The sequence below is a fragment of the Populus nigra genome, chromosome 17, assembly GCF_951802175.1.
Source record: "Populus nigra chromosome 17, ddPopNigr1.1, whole genome shotgun sequence".
Classification (NCBI taxonomy): domain Eukaryota; kingdom Viridiplantae; phylum Streptophyta; class Magnoliopsida; order Malpighiales; family Salicaceae; genus Populus; species Populus nigra.
The window spans coordinates 13,717,255-13,736,899 of record NC_084868.1 but is presented as its reverse complement, the minus strand read 5'-3'; the positions used below and the strand labels follow the sequence as shown (position 1 = coordinate 13,736,899).

Sequence of the window (19,645 nt, the reverse complement as noted above, 5' to 3'; positions counted from 1 at the left end):
ATTGTCAAGTAATAATAATAACCAGCGTCAGCCCAGGTAAAGAGCATTCTGTAATACAAATTTCATTGGATCTACTTTCGTATAGAAAACAAACAAGAACTTTATTTCATGTGGATATAAATTTCAGCTCAAATATTATAGCCTTCTGCACTTGTAATTAAGAGCTCGACCCTTTTGTATTCAGAATATATTATTTATGCTATTCTCCCATGAAAAGTCTTGGCTATGAAATTCTTGAAAGTAGAACAATATAATATACAGTTATCTTCTAAGAAGTGCTTTTATCAAAGTAGAAAACGTGCAATAAAAACGTTTTATTTTCAACAATATAAAAGTGATCTAAAATTACAGTACGCACAAGATAAATCGGAATTTCTTCGTAATTAAGTTCCTGCTGCTCCTACGTACTGCCCCAAAGTCCTCACTGGATTCACTGAAACCATCACGTGATGGCCTGCCCGCGTCAAAAAGATTATAATTATTGATGATATATTCAGGTTTATTATCCTGGAAAAATCAGGAAAATCAGGAGACAAGGTTTCCTTATCTTTTATCATGGTATAGATAGGATGGAAGTCACCACCTAATATTTTAATTACTGAAAACTTTAACTAGTTTCAGAGATCGGGTACGGGGACTAGTTACTTAAAGGGACGATATTAGCACCCCAATTACACCCTATTTAAAGTAAAATGCATTGTTAGATTATTTGATAAAATCTAAGGTATTGTTGTGTTTTTTATTTGTTGATTTGTCTAAGGTTTTAGAGAAAAGTCCTTCTAGATAAGGAGGTTCTTATCTTATCGGGTAAAATATAATTGTTTTAACGTCAATAAAAAGAGCTACTTTTTTAATATCGGAAAGATATTTTACGTATAAATTTGTAATCCCATATACTAAAGAAAAAAAATATGTTTTTGGGTAATTTTGAAATATTGGCAAATCCTACTAACTTTGGTGTGATAATTTAAGCGCTACTTACTTATATGCAAATCCTATGTTTCATGCTTGCACTAAACATGTTGAGGTTGATTATCGTTTTGTCTGAGATAGGGTTGCAAAGAAAGAGATTCAAATTCGTTTTATCCCCTCTTACGATCAACTTGCAAATGTTGTTACTAAGCCGCTTCTTACTGCTCCATTTACTACCTTTCAATTCAAGCTTCAGTCGATCCTCCACTCTCAGCTTGAGGGGGTATATTATAGAATGTACCTATATAGAAAATATTATAGTCATACTCTTGTGTTGTAATCACCACCATTACTATTGTATATTGCCTTACACATATAAATAGAAAAGGTTCGTTAACCAATAGATTAAGCCTCCTAATTATTCTCAACTATACACATTTTTTTTATGTGGAATTTTTATATTTGTTGTTTGTTATGTTGTTATAAATTGTCTTTTTATTCATAAATCAACCTCGGATAACAAGATCATTTGTTGGGTTTTATTAATTGGATGTTGCGTATCACGTAAACTTAATCTTTCATATCCATGCAATTTAATTTTGATGGCACCATTTCTTAAAGAACGAGATTTACTTTTAATTGTCTTGTATTATTTGGTTATTTATACGAAATTGACCTAAGGATTGGAAGACTTTAATTTTGTGCTTTCCCTCGAATGTTGCATTAAGGATAGTCGAGTCGATTAATGCTTATTTTTGTTGGGTCATTCAAGCAATCAAACACACACAAATTTACGTGGTTCGGCAACTTGCCTACTCCACGGAGCTACTGGTTTGTATTAATCAAGCTTAGAAACAATACAAACAACAAAACAAGAAGGAAGAGAAAATTCTTCTCAACTCAACTCAACTCTCCCTAGCTCTCTCTCTGTGTTTCTCTCTTGTTCTCAATCTGTTCTCTCTACTACGTCTCACATCTCAGCAGCTCTATTTATAATCAAGACACTTTCCTTTAGTCAAATATGGTAGCCACCATTTTCAATGGTAGGCAACCTACCATGCCTAACTTTGCAGCCATGTTTGACATGGCTGCCACCACCACCAGCTTGTGTCCACACTTAACAATCTCCCACTTGGACACAAATGGTGCTAGATCTGTCTTTTAATCTCTGAGACCAACTGAAGCTTTACACAGCTTCAGTTTATCAAGAGTAACTCCTTTGGTTAACATGTCAGCTGGATTCTTGCTTCCGCAGATCTTTTCTAGCATTAGTTGCTCCTCGTCTAGCAATTGTCGGATGAAGTGATATTTGATCTGAATATGCTTCGTCCTGGAGTGAAATGCTGGATTCTTGGCAAGGAAGATTGCACTCTGACTGTCGCTATACAAAGTACCCTTTTCATTCATCTTGCCCAATTCTTTCAGAAAACTCTGCAGCCATACGATCTCTTTTGCAGATTCTGAGACTGCAACATATTCAGCTTCTGTTGTTGAAAGAGCGACGATCTTTTGCAAGGTAGAACTCCAGGAAACAGCAGTCCCTCCTAGAGTATATACATATCCTGTAGTGCTCTTTCTGCTATCAACATCTCCTGCTAGATCAGCGTCTACAAAACCTTCAAGTTTCAAACCACCAGCTGTGAAAGTAAGACATGTCTCTGATGAACCTTTTAAGTATCTCATGATCCATTTCATCGCCTCTCAATGTTGCTTTCCAGGATTGCTCATATATCGGCTTACAACTCCCACTGCATGGGCAATGTCTGGTCTGGTACAGACCATAGCATACATCAAAGAGCCGATAGCTGAGGCGTATGGAATCTTATCCATGTATCCACTTTCTAGCTCAGTTTTTGGTGACTGGTCTTTGCTGAGCTTGAAATGATTCCCCAGAGGTGTACTTACTGGTTTAGCATTATCCATACTAAACCTGCTGAGAACCTTCTTGACATACTCTGTTTGTGAAAGCTTTAGTATGCCTTTATCTTGATCTCTGATGATTCTCATGCCAAGTATTTGTTTAGCAGCTCCCAGATCCTTCATTTCAAACTGTTTTGACAATTGTTGTTTCAGCTTGTCAATCTCCTCAATGTTGGATCCTGCAATCAACATATCATCCACATATAATAGTAGAATGATGTAGGAGTTGTCAAAATGTTTGACATAGCAACAGTGATCAGCCTGGCATCTTGTGTATCCTGAACTACACATGAAGTTGTCAAACTTCTTGTACCACTGTCTTGGAGCTTGCTTCAAACCGTATAGGCTTTTCTTTAGCTTGCAGACTTGGTTCTCCTTTCCTGGTATTTCAAACCCCTCTAGTTGTTGCATGTAAATGTCTTCCTCCAATTCTCCATGAAGAAAAGCTGTTTTTACATCTAATTGTTCAAGATGTAAATTCTCTGCCGCTACTATCCCCAGAACAACTCTGATTGTTGTGAGCTTCACAACTGGAGAAAATATCTCAGAGTAGTCAATCCCTTTCTTTTGTTGAAACCCTTTTACAACAAGTCTTGCCTTGAACCGTTTGCTTCCGTCATGCTCAGTCTTTACTCTGTAGACCCACTTGTTTTGCAAAGCCTTCTTTCCTTCAGGTAGTGTGGTCAGCTCACAGGTCTTGTTCTTCAGCAACGAACTCATCTCATCCTTCATGGCTAACTCCCACTTGCTTGAGTTTCCATCTTGTAAGGATTCTTCATAACTTAGCGGCTCACCACCATCTGTCAGTAAAATATAATTCAGTAGAAGTGTGAACCGTTGTAGGGGCTTTATAGTCCTTGAAGACCTGCGAACATAAACAATTGGTTCACTTGGCTCTGCATCGTCTTGGGTAGTGGTGGGTACAGATGTGCTTGAATCTTCTTGTAAAGACTCTTGAGTTTTGTTCTGCTCGGTAACATCAGGAAGCCCTTCTAATCTGATGAATTCAGATTTTTGTGGACTTGTATCTGAATCAGTCATATCTGTTTCTGCACTTGATCTGTCTTTGTACAAAACTTTCTCATTGAAGATCACGTTCCTGCTTCTGATAATCTTTTTGTTCTGATCATCCCAGAACCGAAATCCAAATTCTTCATCTCCATAGCCAATGAAGAAACATTTCTTGGATTTGGCATCTAGCTTGTTGCGAGCATCAGAATCTATATGCACATAGGAAACACACCCAAAGACCTTTAAATGAGAGAGTTGTACCTCTTTTCCTCTCCATACTTCCTCGGGCAATCTGAACTCCAAAGGAACTGATGGTCCACGATTGATCAAGTAAACTGCAGTATGAACTGCGTCAGCCCAGAATGTTTGAGGTAGCCCTGAATGCAACCTCATGCTTCTGGCTCGTTCATTGATGGTCCGGTTCATTCTTTCAGCAATGCCATTCTGTTGTGGTGTGCCTGGAATGGTCTTTTCCATTCTGATACCATTAACAGCACAATACTCCTTGAAACCTCCATCAATGTATTCTCCTCCATTATCAGATCTTAAGCATTTCAACTTCAAACCTGATTCATTCTCAACCATAGCCTTTCACTTCTTGAATGTTTCGAACACATCAGATTTATTTTTCAGAAAGTAGACCCATACCTTTCTGCTGAAATCATCAATGAAAGTTACGTAATACCGAGAACCTCCAAGAGATGCCACTGGAGAAGGTCCCCATAAATCTGTGTGCACCAGTTCTAGCTTTCTTGGTCTTAAGGCCCTGCCAACCTTTAAGAAACTGAGCTTCTTCTGTTTTCCAAGAACACAGCTTTCACAAATGTCTAGATCAACATTTTTAAGCTCTGGCAGTTTTCCCTTCGACTGAAGTATCTTCATCCCCTTTTGACTCATATGGCCGAGTCTACAGTGCCATAGCTGTGCTTGATCTTCTGCTTCAGTAGAGGCAATAATGTCTGCACATCTTGTGGTCATATACAGGGTGCCGGTTTTCTTTCCACGAGCCAAAACCATTGCTCCCTTTGATACCTTCCACATACCTCCAGAAAAAAGGATTGAATGACCACTCTTATCAAGTTGTCCGACTGAGATCAACTTCTTCTTGAGTCCAGGAACATGCCTTACATTTTGCAAGTTCCAAGTAGATCCATTCATTGTCTTGATCTGCACTTCTCATATACCCACAATCTTCATTGGTTGTCCATCGGCCAGATAGACTACACCGTGATCTCCAGCAACATAATTTTGCATCATCTCATGGTGTGGTGTACAGTGGAATGAAGCACCAGAATCAAGAATCCAATCATCAATTGGACTTTGTACAGCAAGAATCAAAGCGTCTTGCACCTCATCTGTGGTAGCGTTTGCAGAGTCAGCTTCAGGTTTTTTCGGTTTTGTGCAATTCCTCATGAAATGACCAGGTTTGCCACAATTCCAACATTCAACCTGCTTTCTGGGTCCGGACTTGCTTTTACTTCTGTATCTTGATTTGGATCTGCCTCTGGATAAGCCTCTATCTTGTCTCCTCCCTCGAGTGTTAATGTTGAGAGCTGATCCTGAACTTGAACTTTCACCTGAGTCTTTCCTTCGAACTTCTTCAGCTAAAATCAAGTCTCGGATGTCATCATATTTCAGTTTAGATTTTCCAGCTGAGTTGCTCACGGCTGTCCTCATACCTTCCCAACTGCTTGGAAGTGAAGCTAGCAAAATGAGTGCACGGATCTCATCATCAAACTCAATCTCTACAGATGACAATTGATTTGTGATGGTATTAAAGTTGTTGAGATGTTGTGTGACGGAGGTGCCTTCTGTCATTTTCAGGTTGAACAACTTCTTCATCAAGTGCACTTTATTGTTTGCCGAGGGCTTCTCATACATCCCAGACAAAGCTTCCATTAGTCTTGCAGTGGATCTTTATTTTGTAACATTGTGCGCAACTCTTCTTGATAAGGATAGCCGGATAATACCCAAAACTTGTCTATCAAGAAGCAACCAATCTTCTTCTGGCATATTTTCTGGTTTGCTCCCCAACAGAGGAAGATGAAGTTTCTTCCCATGTAAATAGTCTTCAATTTGCATTTTCCAATATCCAAAATCTGATCCATCAAATTTTTCAATTCCCGCAGCTTTTATTTCATCTGCCATTTTTACTGTATCTCCGATTTGAATTTGTCAAATCTGACCTTACAGATGTGTCCGGAACGGCCAAAAATATTGGAAACGACACTGAGATCACCCCAATCGGACTTCGGATGGCTCAGATCTTAACAGTCAAAGTTTTGGATCAACGGACGGTGCAGATGAAGCCGCGTGTCAGTCCAGAATAGCGTCTGCGAAGCACCGGATCAAAACCCACTTTTGATGACGTGGCAAGATGACGTGGCTTCCACGTAGGTACACCGGGACCCACTTTTGCTGACGTGGCAACTGCACGCGCGTTTCGTGCTGACGTGTCAGTGTCTGACGTGGCTGCTGGCATGACAGATGACTTGCTGAGGTGTCAGGTGACGTGGCAGGCGACTGTACGGTTTTGCTGGCGTGGCGGATGCCGTGGCGGGTCAACCCGGTTCAGATGCGGGTAGCCGGGTAGAGACGACGTGTGGAGAGCGTGCTGCGCGTGGGCGCGCGTAAGTAGTGGCTTCGTCGGCGCGTGCGGGCATGCAGGACGTCGGTTCTTCGCCGGGTTTTCACCAGTGAATTCGTCTCCTCTTGCTCTACACGATGGTATGTTCAAAAACACGTTTTGAGAACTTTGATTTTTGAGTTTGGATCAAACACCCTCTTTTTCAAGAACAAGCTCTGATACCAGTTGTTGGGTCATTCAAGCAATCAAACACACACAAATTTACGTGGTTCGGCAACTTGCCTACTCCACGGAGCTACTGGTTTGTATTAATCAAGCTTAGAAACAATACAAACAACAAAACAAGGAGGAGGAGAAAATTCTTCTCAACTCAACTCAACTCTCCCTAGCTCTCTCTCTGTGTTTCTCTCTTGTTCTCAATCTGTTCTCTCTACTACGTCTCACATCTCAGCAGCTCTATTTATAATCAAGACACTTTCCTTTAGTCAAATATGGTAGCCACCATTTTCAATGGTAGGCAACCTACCATGCCTAACTTTGCAGCCATGTTTGACATGGCTGCCACCATCACCAGCTTGTGTCCACACTTAACAATTTTCTATATATAAAATTTCATTTTTATATTGTGCTATAATCTGGATTTGCGAGCTTGGGAATTCCCTCAGTAATACCCTTCCAAAATACTATTCAACCATTATCTAACCAGGAAAATCACAACAATATTGTTTTTAATTATAAATGTAAATATTTTAAAACATTAATATTATTTTTTTAATTATAATTATTTTTTATAAATATTTATTCATCATTTGAATTTTCTATGTCCAGTTTTGAATGTGTGTGAATGATTGTTTACTTGTTTTAAGATATTTTTTCTTGATACAGTAAGTGAATTTGGGATAAATCCTATGGAGACCTATTTTTCATATTCATTTCAATCTATATTATCACATTGGGGATTAGGCCATTTTCAAACCACTCTCTTAGTTTAGTTTTAAGATAAAAACATATCACTTTAGACAATCTCTTAGCATAACAAATGTTTTTAATTTTTAAAACAAGTAACATAGCAATTTACATTAAAGTAGGAAGTATATAGTAATTTTTATTTTTTTTATCATATAATACCCTTGATAATAATCTCTGAAAAACTAATTTGAATTTCCTTAATTGCCAGGAAGCTAAATGACATATCACTGAGATGTCCTTTTCAATAGAGGTGAACTATTTGCAAGACATCAGTATGCTTAGGTAAGCTAAATGACGCGATATCGTTTAGCTGTGGGCATGGGGACAGCTTGTCGGATATTAAAAGAATCCTTAGGTGGTTTGATTTGTGCTCCTGTCAGAAAGTTTACTTCACAGATGACCCCTAGCTGATGTGGAATTCAGTAAAGGAATGGCTGCTGTTCTTAGATGTCAAGCCGGGATCCCTACCTATGAAATATCCAGGCCTACCAGTAGGGCCCAATTCAAGACTCCTTACGACATGGAAACCAGCGCTGGATAAAACCAAAAATGATGTGATTTTAGGAAAACAAAATTATTTAATAGAATATAATTTAATGGAATATCTAGGCCTACCAGTAGGGGCCAATTATTTAATGGAATATAATTTAAAAGATGTGATTTTAGGAAAACAAAATGTTAGATTTGTAAATATATATATTCTGACTATGCACGCTGACAACTCAAGTAGCTATGCACACCAAAATTTCGAGTATGCATCTGGGACTCAATAATTGCATCCCCAAAGGATATATATATATATATATATATATATATATATATATACACCAAAAGACCGAATATCCGAGGCAGAAGCTAAATGTATCAATTATAGGGATTCTTGAATCGAGTTACATAGAAAATCTTAATTTTGTTTTAAATATTGTAGTATATTTAAAATAAAGAATATTTTTGGACAAATGACTGCAACAAAATAAACAGCAGTAGTAGTAAATAACCATGGTACTGGATCACTTACAGAGAGTAGAGTGAAGGCAAGCTCCCCATGGTGACGTCAGGGATGCTTCCATAAAGTTGATTGTTATCCATTAGTTGAGGTCAGCATAATTGCTTCGAATTATCATCATCCTTCAGCTTGGATTTGTCCGTCTAATTCGCGGTTTGAGAGATCTCTACCTCCCAAAAATGGCGTCACCATAGAAACCAGTGAGTTTTAGAGAGGACGCATTCCCTTACAAAAATAAAAGAGAATTGGATGGAGTTGATGAGGAACTTACACGCTGGTGACGTGACAAACTGTGTTGTTCTCATAAGTGCAATTGCATTTGACTTCATCGGTAGGACGGTAAAAAAAACAAAAACAAGAAGATTATGAAAGTTGAGGTGATAATTTTCAGTTAAGTTTGATTTTTATTAAAAAAAAATAATTAAACTGAATTAAAAATGAAAATCAAAACTGATTCAAACCGATTGATTTCAATTCGGTTTGGTTTTTAGAACAAAAACCTATTCAAACAGGTTTGGCTTGGTTTTTTCGGTTTAGTTCGGTTTTGGCTCGGTTTTTTCTGATTTGGCTTGATTTTTTTTTCTGATTTTTTCCGGTTTGGGTTCGGTTCAGTTTGGTTTTTTAATTTAATCAATTTTCTCAATTTAATCAATTTAATCAATTCTTTTAATTTTTTTATTCACTCCTATATAAAAGCGTGTGGAATAGATTATCACCTAAAAACAATTTTTTTTTTTTACTAGTATAAATAGGGGTTACACTAAAAAACAAGGGAGAAATTAGTTAGAGAGGATTAGCATAAAAAAAAAATTACCAAACATTCTATCTTAAAAAACAAAAAAAAGAGAGTAAAAAACCATGACCCCACACACCGTCCAGTGCAAACACTTTTAAATAAAAATAACAAGACCAACTCATCATCTTCAAGCTGCCACTGTCACCACGACAGACCCCTCCCTTTCATTTCTCTTTCTCTCACGAAGAAAAAAAGGCCTCACCCTCTCTACATTAACACACTTATACACAAGCTCTCCTCCACTCAAATATCCCAACTAAACCAATAAACACAAACAAAAACAAACGAGCCACGGCACAACGCCCTATTTTTCTTCCACACACACTCTATCTACACAGTCCTTAATTTTAGTAATAGTCCTTTATTACACTCAAGTGCCTAAATAGATGGTGGTTTTACTTCATCTATCTTCTGTATATCACCTACACAAAGCTAACTTTATTCAATCCGATCTTAAATAAAATTTAATTGAATCTATAAATATATAATTTTAATTTTTTTTAATTAATTTTTTTTTATCTACAGAGCTCTCATCAGTCAATAATATAATTATAGTCAAAATTAAATAAAACCTTGATTATCAAATTGCATAAATTTTGCAAGATATAAATTTAAAATAATAAAAATGTTAAGATATAGATTATTATATTGCATAATTTTATATTTTTTTTAAACTCGTAAAATTCATCTGAATTTACTGATTTTATCAAATTTGATTGATTTTATTAGTTTTTTAAATTTTAAATTTTATTTTATATATTAGATATATATAATTTTATGAGTTAACTTATAATTTAAATGAGAATTTTATATTAAAAACTTTTCTACGCCCAGCTAACGCTCTGCTAAATTATTTGACACATCATGAAATGAATTGATTTTGTGAGACGTTGTCAGAAAAATAATAATGTATATGATTGAACCCATGGAAAAGTAAGAATGCTTTTTTAAAATTTATGGTCTAGTCTTTTTTTTTTTATCTTTGTTCGTGTTCAGCATCAATGATTGGACCCACGGCATGTGAACCGTGGGAATTAATAAAGGTGATGCCTTTAAATTTTGCTGCATCATTTAACATTAATTACTTTAAAAAACAAGTATATTAATTTATAATTTTTATTTTATATATTTATTAACTAAAACAGAAAAATATACTAATTGATATGTTCATAGTTCACATAAAAAACTATAAAAATGAATAAGTATTTTCATTTTAAAAAAATAAAATTCACATATAACTTATATTATTAAAAAAATTATAATAATTATAGTTAAAATAAAGCCTTTGATTATTAGATTGCACAAGTTTTGCATGATATAAATTTAGAACAATGAAAATACTAAAATATAGATTATTATATTGCATAATTTTATATTTCTTTCAAACTCATAAAATCTATCTGAATTTATCGATTTTACCAAGTTTGATCAAGTTTGACCGATTTTATTGGTTTTTGAGTTTTTAATCCTATTTTACATGTTAGATACATATAATTTTACGAGTTAACTCATAATTTTGATAACATTAATCACAACCATTAAATAAAATCACCACTCCCAGGTACACTTGGTTTGCTTCTCACAAAATATGAGAGAAAATCACAGGACACAGCTTGCTTTTCTAAGATTTGCTTTAAATATAGCAATTAAAATTACCGTAGATATTTGTTTAAGGAATATTGTGCTCCAATCTTAGTTTATGAAAACTACAAACAATAATGAATGGGTATCAGCATACAAAACCTTTTATCTTATTTAATTTATGTAACTGACCCTGTATATATATACCCGATTTGTCCAAACTCAGGCATATAAACCAAAAAAGAAAAAGCATATCCAAAATAAGTTCACATCTTAAATAGGTTTAATTTTAAAGGACTAAATTAAGTAAATTATGGTTCATAAATCCTATTTTGACACAAACCAATCTTAATTCCAATAAAGCCCATTTAAATAGTAGAGTTTTCACATAATTTTACTAAGATTTCTACCATCAATCCATAACATTTCTAAATCAAAGATGGAATACAAAGAGTCATATGCTGCGAAAAGAAAAAAAAATCTAGAAAAGAGAGCTTGTCTTGATAATTATAATACATACTTGTATCACTGTGAGGTTTATAAAATTAACAAACATGGATATACTATCTCTAATTTAAAAAAAAAATCCCTCATTTTAAAAATACAAAAATATTTTTTTGTTTTCATACATATGGCTAGATTCTAAAATTTACATGCATGTTTATATATGAAAAATAAAAATTGCACCTTCATCATACTTTAAGAAATACAAAAAAAATTCATTTAATGGGTATCACAATAAGTTTACGACTATTCACTAGGTTTTGATCAAATTTTCAAATAAAAGCCTTTTTTTATTTTCTTTCATGTTAAGATAGTTAGGTTTTAACATGATAAGATAAGAATTTTTTTACTGATGAGAGGATTTTTGTTAAACCTTATACAAATTTATTTTTTAGGCTTTAAAATAGATAATTTTAAATTTAATGAGATAAGAATCTCCTCATCAAAAGTGATTTTTCTCGAACCTTAAATAAAATAATAAATAAAAATATAATTTATAACAAATATCAAAACAGTTTACTATAGTTAAGTAATAAAGTTGATAGCTAGCTCTACATTTCTTGGGTCCAATATGTGAACCCTGAGAAGTAATAAAGGTCTTTTCTGTCTTTCCAATGCCCAGCAAACGGCTCTGTAAAATGATTTGATAAATCATGAAATGAATTGATTTTGTGACGTTGTCAGAAAAATAATAATGTATATGATTGAACCCATGGAAAAGTAAAAATGCATTTTTAAAATTTATGGTCAAGTCTTTTGTTTATCTTCGTTCGTGTTCAGCATCAATGATTGGACCCACGGCGTGTGAACCGTGGGAAGTAATAAAGGTAATGCCTTCTATGATTGAACCTTGGAAATATTTAAGATTTGTGGTCAAGTCTTTGCTCAGCATCTTTTGTTTATCTTTTGCATTTAAAAATGCTACAGCATCAGTACGTATGAAGGCCAAAAGCTGACAGCTTACCCTACATGTCTTGGGTCCAATCAGAAAGGGAACATTGACAAGTAATAATGCATCTTTAAGATTTATGGTCAAGTCTTTGTTCATGTAATTCAGCATCTTTTGTTTCCATTATATCGATCTCTTGCATTGACAAGCAGAGAAAAATTAATAGAGCCTTCTGCGCTTGTAGTAAGAGCTCAGCCATTTTGTATTCAGAATAATTTTTTCAACAATATAAAAGCTCACAGATTACAGTAGGTGCCACAAGATTATAAATTCAAATTTCTTTGTAAGTTCCTGCTGCTCCTACTGTCCCACCATAGTCCTCACTGGATTGTTTTTATTGTTTTGCAACTCAAAAATCAAACATATCATGTTAAGATAGGATGCTGAGCAAGACTCAATTGATTTGGCCGATGACTGGACACCTATGGTGATGCGAAGAAGAAGACATTGCACATGATAAGGATAGAGCAGGTGTGTTTCAATCAATCACAAAGACTTTTGGGGACGGCAGCATCAGGTTGGAAAAATCAGATCCGGCAAAGGATGGAGACAATTATCAGGTAGTGTGCTGCTTCAATCAGAAGATTTGAATAATTTTCATATTTTTTTAATAATTGATAATGTGTAAGTTTATTCACTTTAATTTATATTAAAATTTATCTTCGTTTTTATTTTATTTTAAATTATTATGAATTTTATCAATTTTAATTCACATTGAGAAAATATAATTTGTAATTAAAACAAGATTCTAATAATATTTTATTAATTAAACATGAGTTTTTTTAATATACATATTTTCGAATATGTTTGTATAACATCGTAATTTAAAAAATCTTTAAAAATTAATTAAGTGACTAATCTTTCATACATACCTGCATACATATATACATATAACTGACCAAGCTTTCATACATGCATAATGAAACCAATTCATATATAATTTTTGATAATGAAGATCAATAAAATGAAAAACTATAATGAATCTATAAAATCAATGAAGATAAACTTTTAAAGAACTATCTTAACTTAAAGGTTTAAACTATTCACTATATAAGGTTCTAAAATATGATTTACATTATTCTCTAACACATTCTTTTAAGTAAAAACCTTTTGGATCTGATACTTTCACATGCTCATACAACCTTGTGATATTATTAATTTTGATCTTAAGAGAACAAAGATAATGAGATTCGAACTCGTGATATTTAGATCGATGATACTCTGATACCATATTAATCTAAAAACTTAAACTGTTAGATTAGATCTCAATATATGATTTATATTATTTTACAATATGAAATATGAAAGAAATGTGATTTCTCATTTTAGAAGTTATTCAATTTAATAAAAAAAAATTCCCTCCACATTGATTCCAAACTAAATAAAATAACTCTAGGAAATAATTTATTTCTAATTGATATACAATAAGTGAAAACTTTAAAAATTATATAAAAGAATGTATTGTATATACAATCTAACACCAATAGCAATAATAAAAAATAAAATAAAGATTACTTCGGCAAATGTAAGAAATAAATTAGAAAATAAAATGATACAAAAGTCATTTAGTGGAATTGCCAGCAGAAATAACCATTATTGTGAAATCAATTATTAAAATTTACTCTTTTTTTATTAAACCTTGATATATTATAAAATAATATTTTATATTAATAATTTATTTATCTAAATTTAATTAGCAATGCAATAATAATAATTTATTGCATTGCTAATTAAATTTTATTAATTAAAATTACAGTAGGTGCCACAAGATTATAAATCAGCAAGGAACACGGTTTTTAAGATGGAAAGGAAAACATTTTATTAATTAGCAATGCAATAATAATTTTTTCAACAATATAAAAGCTCACAAATTACAGTAGGTGCCACAAGATTATAAACCGTGTTATAAATTAACTATGGTTTGTTGTATGCTTAATCAAGGGATGTAATGAACTAAGAAAAAAGCTGAAGAACACACTAAATCATGATAATTTGTATCCCTAAATCGCCATACCTTATCTATTGAAGAGTGTCCAAAAGGTTAAATTGTTTGATAAATTCCCAAGAATAGTTTTATACTATTTCACTGACAAAAGAACGTATAATTATATCCTATTTCCGACCTAGGCAGTGGAGTAATTAAAAAGAAATTACGTAGACAGTTGCAGATAAGCTTGCATTAATTGGATGTTAATCTAGTGTCTTATACGCTGTAGGATAGACATGTGGCATCGAGTTATTGGCCCTGGTAGGAAGCCCATTAAGCATGTTGTTTGTTAAAAATCTAAGCAGGAAACTTCAACCCATCAGCAACAATGGTTTACAAGCTATAAAACTTAAACACGTGCAACTTATTCCGTCTCTGAAATGTTTCGGGTTACAAGCCCCTCTTTAAATTTTATGAAAGCTTTTTTTATATTATATAAAAATTAAACGATAATAATTTTTTTTATTTGAGATTGGGTTGAATTTGTTTATTAAAATATATTAGTTTTTGCGTTTCAAAAATACTTTTTAAAAAATAATTTTTTATATTTTGTTTTATTTCAAATTAATATTTTTATTGTTTTTTCTCTTGAATATTTTTTTTCCTTTTCTCTCTTATGTAATAGTAAAGAAAAAATAAATTAGTGAAAATTTTTTTATATTATATAAAAGTTGGGTGATGATAAATTTTTTTTATTTGAGGTTATGTTGAATTTTTTTATTAAAATATTTTTGTTTTTACATTTCAAAAATACTTGCACATTAACAATGATGGCGAAAGTATTATATGCATAATCTATTTCAATAAAAAAAAATAAAGAAATAACAAAAAAATAAAGAGCAAAGTTGTTCCACCTATTGAAGGATTATGTTATCTTTAATGGATATAAAAGGGGAATTTATTTAGTAATATTATTTTTTAAAAACAAATCTTGGTAATGGTAGTGTGTTATTTTTTATTGTTTTAAATTAGACTAAATGATTTATATATTTTTTTAAAAAATTATTAATATTCAAAAAATAGTTAAATAGTGGCACAAAAATTTTATATGTGCATATTTTTAATACATGTTTCATATATAATCGCAATGAACTCTTTAAAATAAAAGCATTCAGCAAAATTATAATTTTAATATTATCATATTAAAGTTGATGGAGCTCTAAATAAATTTTTTATTCACATCATATATTTTATATATTTGTATTATATCAAAGAATTTTTTAACAATAAATTCTATTACAAAACAATTCATAAATATTATAATATAATATTATTTTGGGTAATATTTTTAGGATACGCTGCCAAACTCGATAATGCTGGGTTGTCCTCCATTAGGACCCATTAGCATTGGTCAGGTCTGTTTCATTCAAAATTTGGGCCTCCAATTGACCCAGAATAAATTAGTCGACCCGCCAAGTCAACCCGAAACTTGGGTGACCCGACAAAAATCCAGTAGAGACCCTTTTTTTCTTTCAAATATGTTTTTTCTCCTACTCAGATATCCTTTTATATATATATATATATATATATATATATATATATATATATATATATATATATATATATATATATATATTCAGTTAGTTATTAATTCATTTTAAAGTTCATTATATAAATATTAGAAGAATATTTTATTTTTTTAATGTGAGATTTGAAACTCTTTAGTATATATATTCTATGTTCACAAGTAAAAATGTTATATTTTACCAATGTGGGATAAAAAAAATTTTTGGTTTAAATACTTCAACTTAGAAGAATAAATAGTTTATTTTCAATGTGGGATAAAAAACCTTTTGAAATAATCTTTTAAACTCAATTGTTTACAACATGTATAGCCTATATCCACATAGATTGTTTCTTAATTTTTTTATATAAAATGATAAAACATCAAATATTTGTTTAAAATTTTTTCGGGTGACCCGAGGCCTTGGTTGAGCCTGTTTCATTTAAAATTTAGACTTGCAATTGACGTGGAGTAAACCGATTGACCCGCAAGGTCAGCCCGGAACTCGGGTGACCCGAAAAAAACCTGGTAAAATGCAATTGAAAGGAAATAAAATGACGTGACCAGATAAAAAACTAAAAACTAAAAAAATAAATAAAATCTCATCTTTTTTATTTTGTTCAGGGGTCACTTTTAAAAAATACTAATTTTTTTGTTATGTATTTAATTTTCAGAGTTGTTTTCTATTTCATCAATTTGTTTAATCTTTCTATCTAGAACAACTACTGCTATAAGAAATTAAAGGAAAAGGATCACTTTTCTAAAGAGCCAAATTAATATACTAAATGAAAACAATCACTCTTTTTAAAGAGCCAAATCAATGTAATTATTTCTTCTGGATAAGGATTAACAACCTAAAAAACGAAATTTGGACATGTTATTGGGGTCCATACGCCGGGAACCACGTTCCCCAGGTCTCTTCTTGGGGTCCATCGGCCGGGGACCACCGCATCGATTACCACGACGGTTATGGCCGTGGAGAGGAGCGAGAGGGTGAGTGCGTGTCGTTTCACGGTAACAGTTTTGCCTGTTTCAGGGGTTCGAGGGATTGTGGAGAGCGGATGAGGGAGAGTGATTTACTGTGGTGTGGTATTTACAGGGGGATTTGATTTTGACGCAGTGCGAATTTATTGTCTGGAGCACCGACATGGAAAAACAATTTTGGAAAGTAGCATAAAGAGATTGTTTTTTTTTCTTAAAAAAAAAATAACACAGCAAAAGTGTTTTTGCAATAGTGGTTTCTCCTAAAATAATTTTTTAATTAAAAAAGTAATAATAAAAACTAATCAATGATTTCAAATTAATGTGTAAAAAAACTTAAGTCGATATTAATACAGATGCATATTTAAAGCAACGTCCAATAAAAAATAATAGAAAATTGCTTTAAATATACATTCTATTATGTAATAAAAATATTGCTGATATGCCGTATTACTTTTTAGTTTTGCTGATGAATGATTAAAAAAATGCCTGATATGAGTATTCAAATTTTAATTTAAAATATTATTCAAATAAAAAGATTTTAGTTCTTTTATTACTAAAAAAAATCCAAATATAAATATTGTTTAAAATTAAAAACAAAATAAATTTTTAGATAAAAATTAAATTTTCAAAAACTATATAGACTGGATTACAAGAGAAAGTACAATCAAGAGAACTAAAAGCACTTTGTTTTTTTCTTTTTTAATTTTGATTTTTTACCACAATTTTAAACTAAATCTAATAAATTAGGCAACACTTAGATTCAATTGAAAGGTAAAGAAATTTAATAACTAAAATGAAAAAAAAATTGTTCACCAAAACCCCATTCTAAGTATATTGTATAAGTTTGAAACTTACACAAGCCTAATCTATTTTATATTTAATTTTTTTAATTAGAATGGTAATGGTGATATTCAATCTTATTATCATTTAATTATCAATATTATAATATAATTTATATTATTTTTTAATAATTTTGCGCAAGACTTATTGATAATTATATATTATTAATACAAATGAAGTACATTCTAAGCTATAGGATCTTGTTATTTCACGTTCTCATATGTTCAGCATGTAATTATATAAAGCAAAACACGCGTGGTTTGAGGATTGAGAGAAAAACTACTTACCCACGGCGGGCACCCCTAAATGAGCTTTTCAAATTCTGATTAGCAATTTCTCTATAAGGGAAGGTATATTAATTAATAATTCAAGCTGTAACTTATTAAATACTACTAATTACAGCTACATAAAACTTCTCTAACTTCACATGCCAAAAACATTTTGCTTGAAATACTTAACTATGACAAAAAAAAAAATTGTAACAATTTATTTGACTCTTTTTTGGTTGAATGGATTGGAGAAATAATTTTAGTTTTAACTAGTTTACATGTAGATGCTACACTATGGGCTATATCAAAATTTATTTTGAAGTTAACAAAAAAATACTTAGATTGTAGAGAATTATTTGATATTATTATTAAATCCAGCCCAGTAAATCAATTTTAAAACCTCTCGACATAACTCCTTGTCTAACATGGATTTAAACTTAAACAGTGTGAGAGTTTTTCTAACGTGACTTAATCAACTTAACTGATCCAAATATAACCTAATCGTGACTAGTAAAAAAGTTTGAAGATAAAATTGAGAGAAAAAAAAAATAAAATTGATAGAAAAATCAGGACGAAAATTTTCATTGTAAGATTTATTTACAATTTACGTATCAAAGATAATCAATTCATACTGGGATAAGATATATTTTTTAAAAAATATATGGTTGATAGCTAAATTTGTCCCTATAATGTTTTTCTAATTTGTCCTTGTATCTTTAATTTGATTCATCTTATCTTTAAACATATTCTACGATTCTCAATTTATCATTTAGCAGGAGATGTTTAGACAAATCCACTAAAATTAGTTGTGAAATTGATAATAAATATAATTTCAACATGTTGACCTAAAAATCTCATAACTACAAAATTAACATACTTGAAGAATAAAATTAATCTCTAATTTTAAGATAAATCATCATAGCAAAAACAAAAACATAAATATAGAAAAATAAATGCTCGAAGTCCAAAATAATCGCTAGAGAGCATAATTATGATGTAAATGGAAACAAGACAACATTAACAACAAGTATAAGCAAAATAAAATTCTACTAAATATGGTTAATATACAAAAACTCTCAATTCAAAATCTTATTGCTTAATATTTTCTTTTCTAGTATTCTCCTGAAATTCAAGCTAACCAACTTTGTTTTGTCCCTTTCTATACCTAAGCTCTTCACCGGCTTCGCCGGATCTTGGTAAGACAAACATTGGATGTTGATGGAGAAAATCCTGCTAGAAACAAGAAGTTGACAGAGGCAGAATCGGCATCTGTCCTGCCTGCTTGAAAGCCTGCCTTGGCTAGGCTGCTTTAGATTTAGAATAATAGGCTCTGGGCCTTGTGGGAGAGTGGGGATAAATTTACTTATTTTACACCATTCTTCTGGTAATGCCTTTTTCTTCTTTACTTTGTATATAAAAATATGCGATGATGGAGATGGAGTACTTGGGATCAGCTGAATTCTAAAACTACGGAACCAACTCCTTTCGCAACGGAGAAAGAAGATCTAGAGCAAGAACCCTAACAGTTTGGAAGATATCTTGAGAAAACGTTTTAGTACCTGTAACACTGAAATAACATAGCACTGACTGACTTTCTGTACTGGTTACTGCTATAATTAGTGTGAGTGCTGTACTGGTGCTACTAGTCTCAAGCCTAGATCAAGTAAAAAAAATAAAAATATCATAAAAAATAACTTTTAAAACTAAATAGAAATAAAAATAACTAAAAAAACAGATACTTTTTTTCTAAATATCCCCCGGCATCAAACTACCTGCCCACAAGGGGCACCTCTAAATGAGCTTTTCAAATTGGGGTAATTGGCGTC

The 19,645-nt window shown here is 32.0% G+C and overlaps 1 protein-coding gene and 1 long non-coding RNA gene across 4 annotated transcripts in view; one reads left to right on the top strand and one right to left on the bottom strand.

Moving 5' to 3' along the window:
• The window catches only part of LOC133677197 (probable LRR receptor-like serine/threonine-protein kinase At1g53430), a 55,513-nt gene extending 46,794 nt beyond the window's left edge, over positions 1–8,719 (bottom strand). For both annotated transcript variants that reach the window (XM_062099081.1, XM_062099080.1), the window contains exon 1: positions 8,677–8,719. The gene's annotated coding sequence lies outside the window, so the exon portion shown is untranslated. The remainder of the gene's footprint in view (positions 1–8,676) is intronic.
• A 3,644-nt stretch (positions 8,720–12,363) lies between these two features.
• On the top strand, positions 12,364–12,911 carry LOC133676649 (uncharacterized). Of its 2 annotated transcripts, none has more exons than XR_009835642.1 (2): positions 12,364–12,518; positions 12,615–12,911. It is a non-coding gene; the product is annotated as an uncharacterized LOC133676649 (long non-coding RNA). The 2 variants fall into 2 exon arrangements; XR_009835643.1 differs by having other exon boundaries at positions 12,611–12,911.
• The last annotated feature ends 6,734 nt before the right edge of the window (positions 12,912–19,645 follow it).